This window comes from Stegodyphus dumicola, chromosome 3 (assembly GCF_044657685.1).
Source record: "Stegodyphus dumicola isolate Sdum_Otavi_A_Nest chromosome 3, ASM4465768v1".
NCBI lineage: Eukaryota > Metazoa > Arthropoda > Arachnida > Araneae > Eresidae > Stegodyphus > Stegodyphus dumicola.
This window is the reverse complement of record NC_140770.1, coordinates 221,813,722-221,826,083: the sequence shown is the minus strand read 5'-3', so window position 1 is coordinate 221,826,083 and position 12,362 is coordinate 221,813,722.

Below are 12,362 nucleotides of genomic sequence, written 5' to 3'. Positions count from 1 at the left end.
TTTAACTTTTTAATGAAAATTATCCATCCGCTTTTAGAGGAGGTAATGTGAAGAAAAAGATCAGCATTACAAAATAAATTAGAAGAATTTAAATTCTCTTGTGTAAGCTGATTTAAAAATCTGATGTGGAAATAACATGACTTCCTTGTACGACCTATTAAATTACACATATTTTTTGCTGTACTTCATTTAAACTTAATTCCTCGAATTATTCTAACTTAATTAACCTACCACTCAAGGCAAATCAAAAATGACATCTAAAACTATAAATTTCTAAATTAATTGTCCGCGTCAATTTTTCTCGTACGGGAACCAGGAGACTGCATTACAAGTTAGATTTAGGTATTTGTCGAAAATTACTTTTATTTAAATTTGACATTAGCAAAAGATGAATATTTTTGTCATTTTTGTAACTGGGAGTATATGACTACCACCAGGGATTAAGAAAATAAAGGGCGAATACAGGCTCTTAACACAAACTTGTGTAAACTTTCAACTTTTATAATATCTAAACGTTGCTGTTGTGACTGCTCTCGCTTGTCTGACATCACAGCAAACTCCTGAAATTTATCGTGGCTTGTCGTTGAGCCCTTGGGAACAAAACAGATGAATGTACGACTCAGCTCAGTTTCGCCCCTTCCCCGAGTTTGAAGGAGCACCGTGGGACCTCTTGAGAGGACATTCGTCTCGCCGCATATTTAGAGCGTCTCCATGCCGCACAGACACTATATATTTACAAACATCCATGCCTTTTCGGAGATTTGAAGCCGGACAGATGGGTACCATACTCAGAATCACTAACCATTCTCCCGCTTGGGCGGCTATATAAGCATACGTATGTAAGATAAAAAATATGAAAGTAAACTTCTAAATTTAATTCACTATAACCTCTTTCATTTTCTATTTCATTTGGGAACTTCATCTATCTGTCCTAAAAATAGCGCTTAAGTCTAAACTTCGTCATTCAAATTAATCATGTGGTCTTACGTAACCCTTAATGCAGATGCCTCTTGACCAATCATCAAATTGTAAACCAAAACTAAAAACTGACTCCCTCCTTTCTTTCTGTGAACTCATTCGTAACTTTTGCTTTTGCTTTTCTCTTCGCCAGACGTCTTTCTGCAATTATGTGTGTGCTGCTACTTTCGTTTCTATGGAAATAATATCAAAATTGAAAACGTACTTTAACAGGCACGAGTAGAGTGCCAAGTGAATTGAGACCACAAAATGAGAATTTAAATAAAAAAGGAATTTAATCCGGCTCGATTGCTTCTTCTTCAAAAATGGATGGACGCTCTAAGTTTCAAGTGTCTACGCAACTAGTATTTCTACGCATGTATGTCTCCGTGTTCTTATTTCAGTGCCTCTTAAGCCCCGTTCACATGCAAACGCTCCTTCGCACAGCTGCCGTTAGCAAGAGGAGAAAAAGGAGACATGAAAGAGTTTCGTCTTTAGGACCCGTTCAGAAGACCACCGTCTTCCTTCTCCTTTACACCTAAGCCTCTGTGAACAATCACGTCTCCGAATTGGCAAATTTCTAATACTGTTTACACATTTTTAACGCTGTTTACCGTTGTTAATTTTCTAATCTGTACTTTCGCAACTGGTATCTGAAATTTCGTAATGGTTTCTGAAAAATATATGCTTTTTAATTATTATTATTATTTTATAAACTGTTATTTAGTTCACTCTTGGTTAAAAGATGGTCATGGCTTTTTAAACTGCTTCCCGATAAGATATAGAACTCAAACTTTGTACATACGCTGCTTGTGGATGTGGTGTCACGCTTTTGATTTTTAGAGGATTAGATTTTTTTCAAATTTAAAGTTGAAACGACTTTCTGCAAATATTAACAAATAAACTGAGAATCTCAGAATATTATAGTTTGCACCATAACACACTGTGGAGGAAAAAAAAATAAAGGAAATTTTTAGCATAATTTTTTTTAAAAAAATATTTTGGGAGAATTTTTGAAAATCGTTCATAATTTTAGACTTTTTGACACCAATTAATTTTAAAATTTCATATCTAAAAATATATCGGTTACAAACTTCCGACATTTTCACAGCTTATAAAAACTTTTCCATTTAAAAAAATGATAAAGGAAATTAATTGGATGATTTTTTTTTTACTTCTTTGAAAGGTATGCAATGAAGCAGAATGGGAAATTTTGGTTCTTCTTGAGCATCAATTCCAAACATCGGTTTCAAAGTAATAATCTCATTATTCCACACTATTTTTATGACATTATTTATGTTATATAAGTTGTTATTGTTGCCAGTTGTTAGTTCAGCGCGAGATTGGAGATATTTCTGAGTTAACTTTCTCTTAAGATGCGTTTTGCATTCCGTTGTGTTTAACGTTCTTATTAGATTGAAGCATAACTACTGATTATACTTAGTGATATTCTAAACACTTGTACGAGTATTTCTGTGGAAATTTCCAGAATTTTGAAGTGTTTATATTGATAAAATAAATTTAATTGAGCTATCATCGGATTTGAGTGCAATGACAATCATTTACGAACTATTATCAATCTCTTACAAACCCGTACACACGCAACAATATTATAATTAATTAATGTATTAAAATTTTTTGAACGTGTTTTACAAAACAAAAACAGGTAAAGAAAAATTATGCTTGCGTTTTATGAGTTTTTGCAATTTTTCTGGCCACATAAGGTTTCAAAAAAAGGTTTGTAATTTATGTTTATATTTATCAATAGAATAAATAGCACTAGGTTTGATTTATATACATATGTGTGTATTGAAATTCAGTAATAAAATTTTAAAGATTTGAAATGATTAAATGCCTATTTAGACAGTTTGTATTCTTTAAACTGCGAATGCAAACTGAGAAACCTTTTTCATTTTTTTTCATAAATCCTTTTACTGAAAGTCCTAAAACATATACAGGTATGGACTAAATTTTTTATTGTTTTTAACTGCTTACTTAAAATTATATACTTTATAGAAACAAGGATGGGTTTTGCAAAATACTGAAAGGTGACTGAAAAGGTGAAATGAAAATGTGACTGAGATCATATTTGTTTTAAAGATTTTAGATAAAAGTGTATTTTTTTCCCTCTGAAACTAATTCGTTAATTGCAAAATCATTCCTTGAAGTTATTAAGAACACTCTAATAATTACAATAAAAAACTGGGGGGAGACATTGAAAATTGTAGGAGAAGAAAGATATTTTAATTGTAAAATTTTTCTTTAAAAATTTAAATAAAAAAAATACTAGCAAAAACTTTTTTGAGATTAAAATTATTTTGTCTCACAAAACCATTTAATAATATTCATAAAAAGTAGATGAAAATGCTTAAATTAAAAAAAAAAAATCATTCAAAAGTTACCGAGTCCCTTGTTGCGTTGAAGCCGATATGCACTTGTCTTAACTTAGTTTTAATTTGAACGATATTTCTGGAATACCTAGCATCAGATAACCTTATCTGTATTTGTCTATAATTCCGTATCTTGTACAGTTCTATCTAATTTTTGAGGGCATGCTATCACATCTCCAGACATCTATCAGCGCGATTGTTTAGCTGACAGTCCAGCGAGCAGAACTAAAATTAAGTGAACCGCGCAGTATAGTACGGAAAATCTCCCTATTTGCCCTGCTCCCGAGAGGTAAGGAACATTCAACCATGTTCTACATCCAATTCGGAGAGGCAGTTAATGCTTGTCCCATGTGAACGGGACACGTTGGAAGAACCGGTTTTCGCTACCGATCGAATCTGCTCTTGTGTGGGCTTAAATGTGTTCTGCCATTTCATTCTTCGGCTAGTTTTAATTATGAAGAAATCTACATGTGTTAGTTGTTCTGTGTTCACAGAGAACATGGGGAAAGTCCTGTTTCACTGAAAATTCTAATGCAAGTTTCTGCCGCATTCATAATCAAATCTTTCATGTCTTGTCATTCAACCACAGTTTCATTACATACATGTATGTGTAAAAGTTTGGTACCGTCGATTGCAATAAAAAGGGAAGCTCACAAGCAGATATTATTGCAGCCGCATACACAAAATTTCAGTGTTTTACGACTTATCATTTCTGAGTTATGCGAGATATATACATACATGCATGCGTACGTACGAACAGACATCATGAAGAAAATCCCAATTGAATCGGTTTTAAATGCAGTTTACTATATGTTTTGAAAAAAAAAAAAAAAAAAAAAAAAAAAAAAAATCCTTTACTCTGACTGTTGATACAGACGTCACAGCACACTCAAAAATTCGTCCAAATAGATTCGAACGCGTTTATAATGGATATTTCCGTTGAAATATGAAAACCTAAATTTTCGTTATTGCAATAATTCTTTTACTTCGTACAAGGAAATAAAAATCGATATCACAGAATAGCGTGCATTTTTTTCCTCCAGTAGTAATGCACTCGGAAATTTTGTAATTATTCCAACGAATTCCATTGCGAACGAAACATACGTGTTCTTGTTTTCTTGATTAGTCCTTCTTGAGCAGGAGGAAATCCCTTGTCACGTTTTTGGTAATTAAAAAGCATATAGAAACAACTTCTTGTTGTCGATCTGGCAAAAAAGAAAAAAAAAAAAAAATATACTACACTGTTAAATTAAAGGGATGCTCAAGCGTAGATTATTTAATTATGTAATTAAACGCTACGTATATATGACTTCTATGTATCTTCTTGTGGTAAGAAAGAAATTATATCAATTTCAGATGAATAAGAATGAATTTCTGAAACCAAAATTCCCAAAATTGAGTTAATTATATCTTTGTACTGAGTTATTAAACGTTTCAAACCAACGAAATTCCTATCCTGAGAGCAAAGACTGAATATATTCGCTTTGAAAATAGCATATCACTTCATAGATAATCTGTTTTACGCATACAATGGTAATTACGATTGCAGAATCTCTGCAAATTTTCAGATAACTGTGTTATGTCCATACCTTGGGTCTAATTAATGCATTAGCGTCATTGCAAAGTTATTGTGGCGTAAAAATTAGCAAACGTCATTAATTAATTACGAGAGCAGAAACCATGTCACTGATACATAAAAATAAATTACAAGAGCTTTCAAAATGTTTTGGTAACGATATAATCTAGTCCGCAGAGATTTTGACTGCCGCTAATTGTGTTTCATAAGTACTTCTAAATCATCTTGTTACAGAAGAATCTCAGGAGAATGTATGAAATAGATTACTGTTTTAGAAGTTACGAGTTAAAGCGCACTTATTAATTCTTTAAATATGTCATGTTAGTTTCCAAGAAATTTTGTGTTTGTTCCGCTTACTGGTATAATAATTTAGATATTTCCATGGTTGAATTCATACAAACAAACACTTCGAATAATTAAAATAACAGGAAATGAAGGATTTAGATTCTGTCTTAGATGTAAAGTGGAGGTTTGCTGAAACAAAAGAATTCCGTATGACATTTTAAATGCATTTTCGATTATCTGAGCATACGCAGCAAGCAAAGAATTTCCATAATTTATTTAGCCCAAAAGGGACATTAGTCCCGTATGGGATACTAGTTTCAAAACGGTATTGTATCACTCTTCAAAATGTTGCCACCAAATAACATTATCACCACATAGTATATTGTTGCGTGCATACGGGTTCGCAATAGATTGAATGCACACAGGTCCGATAATAGGTTAACACAATTTACTAATTTTATCAAAATTAACATTTCAAGGTTCTAGAATTTTCTGCAGAAGTACTCGTAAAGATGTTTACAGTATCACAGAGTACAATCAGTAGTTACGTTTCAAACTACTAAGAATGCAATAAACACAAAGCAATGCAAAGCGCATCTAAAGAGAAAGTGAACCCGGAAATATGTCTGATCTCACGCTGAACTAATAACTGGTAACTGAGAGCAGATGTTCTCTTCGGCATTATATAATTTTCAACCGGCAGCGGAGATATTTTTAGTACTTTCTGCTTCTCGAAATTACTGGAAACCAACATGAGGGTTGAATTATGGTTACAGCTAACATAGTGATCAATTACATTTATTTAATTACGGTGATCTAGGGAACATACCAAAATGTCTCTTGGCAACATTTGGCGATTTCTTGCGAAATTACCCATTTACTCCCATTTACTCAATGTAAATACCCATTTACTCACTGTTACCATTTACTCAATGTTAAAGGAACCCATTTACTCACCTATTTACTCAATGTTAAATGGACTTGCCCCTGTATTCTGACTTTTCCGGTATAGCTCATCTGTTTACATTTTTCACGTTACATTAGACAAAAAATACAACAATTTTACACATAATTGCAATAAAATCATCTGTCTATGTTCAAAATACGTAAAAGTATTTAAAGAAATTAAATAATAAAAAATCTGCATGAATGTACACTGGTGTGCAAAACTTAAGCAACAGGTGTTCTTTTTGACATAAATCCACGAGATATCATCTGAGAGACATGAAATTCAGAAATAAGAGACAGCATTTTGTATTTAAACTATGACGAAAGCATAATTGCGCAAAAATGAATACAATGCATACAGTATGAAATTAAACAAAAACAGGCTTTACTGAACTTATAGTATCGTTACACATGATTGTCTGTATAAGAGGAAGAACAACAAGTAGATGTTCCTTAGTATGGGATATGCCTTCCCCTTACTGCAATGGTTGCTTCTCACCGTCTCCCCATACTCAGCACCAGATTGTCCAACAGATCTTGAGGAGAGAGTGCCCATTCCTCAATCAGCATCTGTTTCAGTTGTCGGGTGTTCGACGGAGGATGTAATCGTGCCTCTTCCCAAAGCATCCCACACATGTTCTATGGAGTTTGAATCAGGGAAGTACGCTGGCCAATTCATTCGAGTGATATCTTCACTTTTCAGTAGTTTCTGAACAGCAGGAGTCCGGTGTGGCCATGCATTGTCATCCATAAAAACGAAGTCTGGTCCAATTGCACCTCAGAACAGACGCACATAGGGAAGGATCACCGCCTGACAATAGCGATCTCCGGTTACAGAACTTCTATAGAAAACGTGGAGCTCTGTCCGCCCGTTCAGCATAATGCCTCTGCAGACAAGATCTCCAGGACACCGTAATGGTCTCTTTCCATGATGTTACTGAGATTAAACCGTATCCTTACTTCTCTCCAAATAAGTTGGCGTTGAGAATCGCTTGGGGCACTAAAACGACTCTCATTCGTACGGAGGATACGACTCCATTGATGAGATGCCTAGCTTTTGCCCTCCTTGCCAGCGTTCAGGACGGTGGGAGAATAGGCCATCTTTGTGAAGGTGTCTGGACACAGTAAACCACGACAATTGTCGCCGGTTGCTGTATACAGTTGCTGAGCTGTGGAGCTTGCTAACTAGTTTTGGGCTCTGTTCGCCTGTAGAACGATATATCCGTTATGTTGCAGTTGTTGTCCTGGAGCGGCCACCATCAACCCTTCTAATAGCTGTATCTATGGGTTAGAAGGCTTTCCACGACACTTTTGTTGACTTCGAAATCATCAGCCACTTTGGTCACACTACGCCCCTCCTCCAGCTTTCCGATCATTCTTCCACTTGTGAAGTCATCCAAATGATTTCTTCTAGCCAAGCGTACGATCACGTAGCCTGTGACGTTTTTTTTTCCTGACATTTGCATATGCATGACCTTCCTACTGAATTGCGTGTTCATTGTACTGATAGCAAGAACCCCCTTTTCTGCAAATGCATAGATGTCTGATTAAAATTTGCATTGTTGCTTAAGTTTTGCACACCAATGTATAAATGTTTCTCACAATGTGAAAATACGAAGGTACCTACAGCAATGGGATTTTGAATAAGGTGGTCTTCTCCCAAAGCATAGGCACCTGGAAGACCAATTTTGAACTTCGAATTTGTTTTATTATCTATTTCAAAATTATCATTAACAAACTCAACGATTTCAAAGCGAGCAATGGCAACACTCTACGAAAACGTAAAAAACATTAACAAAACTTTGGGTGATTTTAAAGTCTGAAACATTTCTTATTTTTTTTTTTTTTTCATGGATGTGTGTGTTTCACCTATACTTCGGCACTCAATACATCCTAATATGTGTGTTTGTTATGTTTAAAGGAGAGTACACTTTTGTAAAGCACTGTTTTGTGTAAATTCATAATAAATTTAATATTTTATACTTTAGTCACTGTTCCCCGTAAATGAGTTATATTTTTTTAAATATTTTATACTTTAGTCCAATTCCCCGTAAATGAATTATATTTTTTTTAATATTTTAACTTTACTTTCATTAATCGAAGAAAAATGGACAAAAAAACTGCTTATAGTACAGCTGAAAAGCGTGATATTTATTGCCTTCCTGCTAGGTGGAGTCTGTTCTGCGGGGACTGCAAGAATCGCTGCATATCTCCCCATTTTTTTTCAACCCTGAACATGCATTACGTAACATAGCAAAATGTGGAAAATTTTAGGCTTATGTGCAAATCTTTCTGATTGTAAAACTATCTTAAGTGTCTTAAAAATAAATTGTTCTCATTTTTTTTTATTGCTGCCTTTGTCACAGCTCTGACCGAAATACTATCGAAAACATTCTTTTGAATTTTTGCAGAAAATATGTTTGGCACTTTTGAGGGGTTCTTAAAAAAATCTTTGTAATTTACCACCCTTTTCTCGCTGGAGCTTCGGAAAAAAATTAAGGAGGTAGAGATTGATATTGTTACTTATTCAAGACAACGATTTTATTCGAGTTGGTCTTAACTTTTGAGAAGACGGAATTGAAAAATTTGTTTCATCATACAATTTTATATTTTATTCGGAAGAAAAAGAGAGCAAATTCCCCTCCACTACAGGTATTGAGGCGCTGGATTGCCCGAACCAGGTCCCTTTAACCTCTCATATCCTTGTCTATCTAATCTTAGCAATATGGTTATCTTTATTTATATATACATAATCTTTTTCTAAAATATATCGAAAGGGAGGACGTTGTTCCTCAAAGCAATATTTTGCTTCCTGTACCTCCCCTTTTTCAGATATTACTGTGCTCATCCTTTTGACAACGGCGTTTTCATATTCCTTCTCTTCAACAGATGTGAATGAGTTTAGGGGAAAATGTTTCTTTATTGTGCTGGCTCGGATCAGTACCTTGGCAGTATCGGCGCCGGGGGACAGAAATACGAATCCGGTTCCGGATGCTGGATGGGGCAGATATTTTTGTCGGCTTTCCGAGTAGGCTGAAACAGAGAATATTCCTTCGACCCTCCGCTCTGTGCCCTGCGTGATGCGTTGAGCCTTGCTACCCCAGCCACACTTCCTTGATATGGGATTTTATTACTTATGTATCCATTAAGTACAAAAAAGCGAAATTTAATAATAGTAAAAATATAACATTTGTTTAACAAAGACGTGTACAGCTAAAACGTAAGCATTAATGTAATATAATTAAGAAAAAACATTCAGTGAGTTGGAACTTACGAAAGTAATATTTATTCACATAACATATTACTTATCAGTACCTGTAACAATATCAGCCACCTGCTTCTCAAACGTAAACTACAGTCAACTCTAGCTATTAAACACATAAATATACTTCAAACATCTCAGGAAAAAAAGTAATTATCAAAGGATCTCAACAAAATTACCATAAATCTATGACTTAATATCAGATATTCTGCACCAGTTAAAACTAATTACAGTAACAGCTCATCCCATAGAGAGATAGCTGTAATAATAAATGGGTGTCAAATGTGATAGAAGTGTGTGGTCTAAAAGAAAATATGGAATTAAGAGTAACTTACCCCCACAGATGACACTTCAAATAATGTGAATTACGAAAAATTTATTACATCTTGACATCGTGAAAATTTAAATTAATACTAGTATAAATCAAGAAAACATATCCAGACAGAAGACAACAGACGGCAAACTACTGCAGCAGTAAGAATCAGTCCTACCGTTTTGAGTCCTAACCTTTCGTGCACAAAATGCGTAAAGTTCCAATCTAAAAATCTCAATTCATCTTCGTTACACAAAGTTACATGATAACAAAATTCAATTTTCATAGCGAAGGACTTTGACTTGAATTGTTATTCCAGTATATTTTTGTGAAAACGCAAGGCCAATTCTAGCATCAGATGCAACACGTGCACGGGAATTCCTTTCGAGAACGTCTCAAGTCGTAAAACATCATTCATTACCCGCAGAAGTCAGCATCTAGATCAATTTTAGTTGAATCTTCATATCACTTACTATTATTTTTTTGGCAAATTGCATTCGCTTGAAACTATTGCAGATGGTCGTCAGCAAGGCATGAAAAAGAACAAGTTGCAGTCACGCATCATCCGCGGTGAGGACGGACAGAAGAACGACCTACGTCTTCGGAGTCTAGCAGCAGAAGAGACAGAAAACCGGTTTTAGTGGCCAATCTCGCTGTGTCATTGAGCGGTCGCAGTAAACAGACTTGATGTTGAATAAATATGGAGGCTTGCCTGCACAATAGCTAATCGTTCTACCCTTATCTGCCTCTAGCATTTTCATCTGTCTTTTACTTACTTGTTGGAAGTGAGAGTTTGTAGACCCGAAATAAAACGATGCTCAACTTAAACAAAAACTAGTAACTGTTAGCAAAGGTTAAAGAATTTGAGTTGTAGAATCGGAATATGGAAAAAAAAAAAATATGTTATTTTAGAAAAAGTCCGATTTTGTGTCAAAACACCTATATTAGATCAACTGTATGTATAACTGTAATATATATTCTAAGTCGCACTTTCGAGACATGAAAAACGCAATTTGAATTTCTTCAATCGGCCCAGTAGAACGGGAGATGTAGAACTGTCTCCCTTTTTTTTTTCGCAGTATACAATGTAGGTCTACCTCCTAGCGGCGCAGCCTGGTAAGGTAGAAATACTGAGTAATCTACAAACTTGGCACGTGTCGCCAGCATAATTCTTCTTTACAGATTTTTCCAGTGGGATGCAGGTGGTTTTTCCAAGACCAAGAAGATGGAGTTTGTGCAGAATTCGAGCTGTTATGATATTGTTGTTTTCATAGTTATGCTAGACAGATGAATATTGGGAGGTGAGACACAAAATAGATTTATTCTGCGATCAAAATTAAAAAATGCACTCATTTAAAAGATAACCATACATAGAAATAAATTATTTTTACGCAAGAACTTAACTAATTTAATGCATCTTTGCAATGTAATATCGACGAATATTGTAAGAATATTTCTTAAGGGATCATAATGGCTACAGTAAGAATATTACAATAAGTTTCAATAAAATTACATCACAGAACTCATAATGCTAAAAACCAGATATGTAATGAGATAATTGTTAGAACCAAATAGACAGTAATATTAAATAAATTTCAGAATTGCCTGTTTGAGTGATTGTGATCGAGGGTCATTTCATTTCGCGTACTCAGCAGGTTAGCAGGTAGTAGGATGATAGATTTCTGGAGGAAACGTCTGTTGAAATATCTCATAAATCAATGAAGAAACATAATAGAGAATCGTGCTTGTATATATTAACCAATTTTTCCTAAAAGAGGAAAAAAAAACTTTTGAGTTACATTTGTTTTGAAATGGAGAAAACGAAACTGAACGTATTTTCATCATGATATAAACCAAAGAGGCTAAACTGGATTTATGTTTTAGGAAGCCTTAGACTTTTATGAGGCCCACAGGATACGGATTTTCATGGTTTCCAATTTCCTAGTTGCATTTTTATTACACCTAATAAAATGTTTCCTAAAATACTGCTAAGTATTTTTCTTTAAAAATGAAATTTAAAGCTAAATCAGTAACCTCAATATATTTTTTGAAAAAAAAAAAAAAATTACAAGTATAAATTCGGAAATATATCAAATGAGTAGCATTTCTGAAAAAAAGTAAATTTTAAATATGTATTAAATTAAAAAGTCTTGTTTCTGGAAGATTATTAGATTTACAGAATAATTATTTAAATTATATGCAATTTCGACTGCAGGAGTACAGATTTCCATATGCAAAAATGTACATATGCAAACATAAGAAGTAGATAAACTATATGTTACATTTATAAATGCATGAACTGCATAATAAACATAACTAATTATTCCTACCTGTATGACGGTTTTCATTTAAGGTATTTTCTTCTTCATTTCCGCATGCCTTTCTGGTAATTTCCGCATGCATGATTTCTTCTGTCTCATTATTAAAAATTTCTAAAAGTGGCCCCCGAGCTAAAAATCATAAATTGGAAACAAATCTTAAAATGATGAAGAAATAAAATAAAAAAAAAATAAAAATAAAAAAATCATGGAAGCTTTAGAGTCTCCAGAAAGAAAAAGAAAACAATGTTCCTGATTTTGATTACTTTTTTTAAATGGTAATATATTAAAGGCACAAAATGCCTTGCATGTA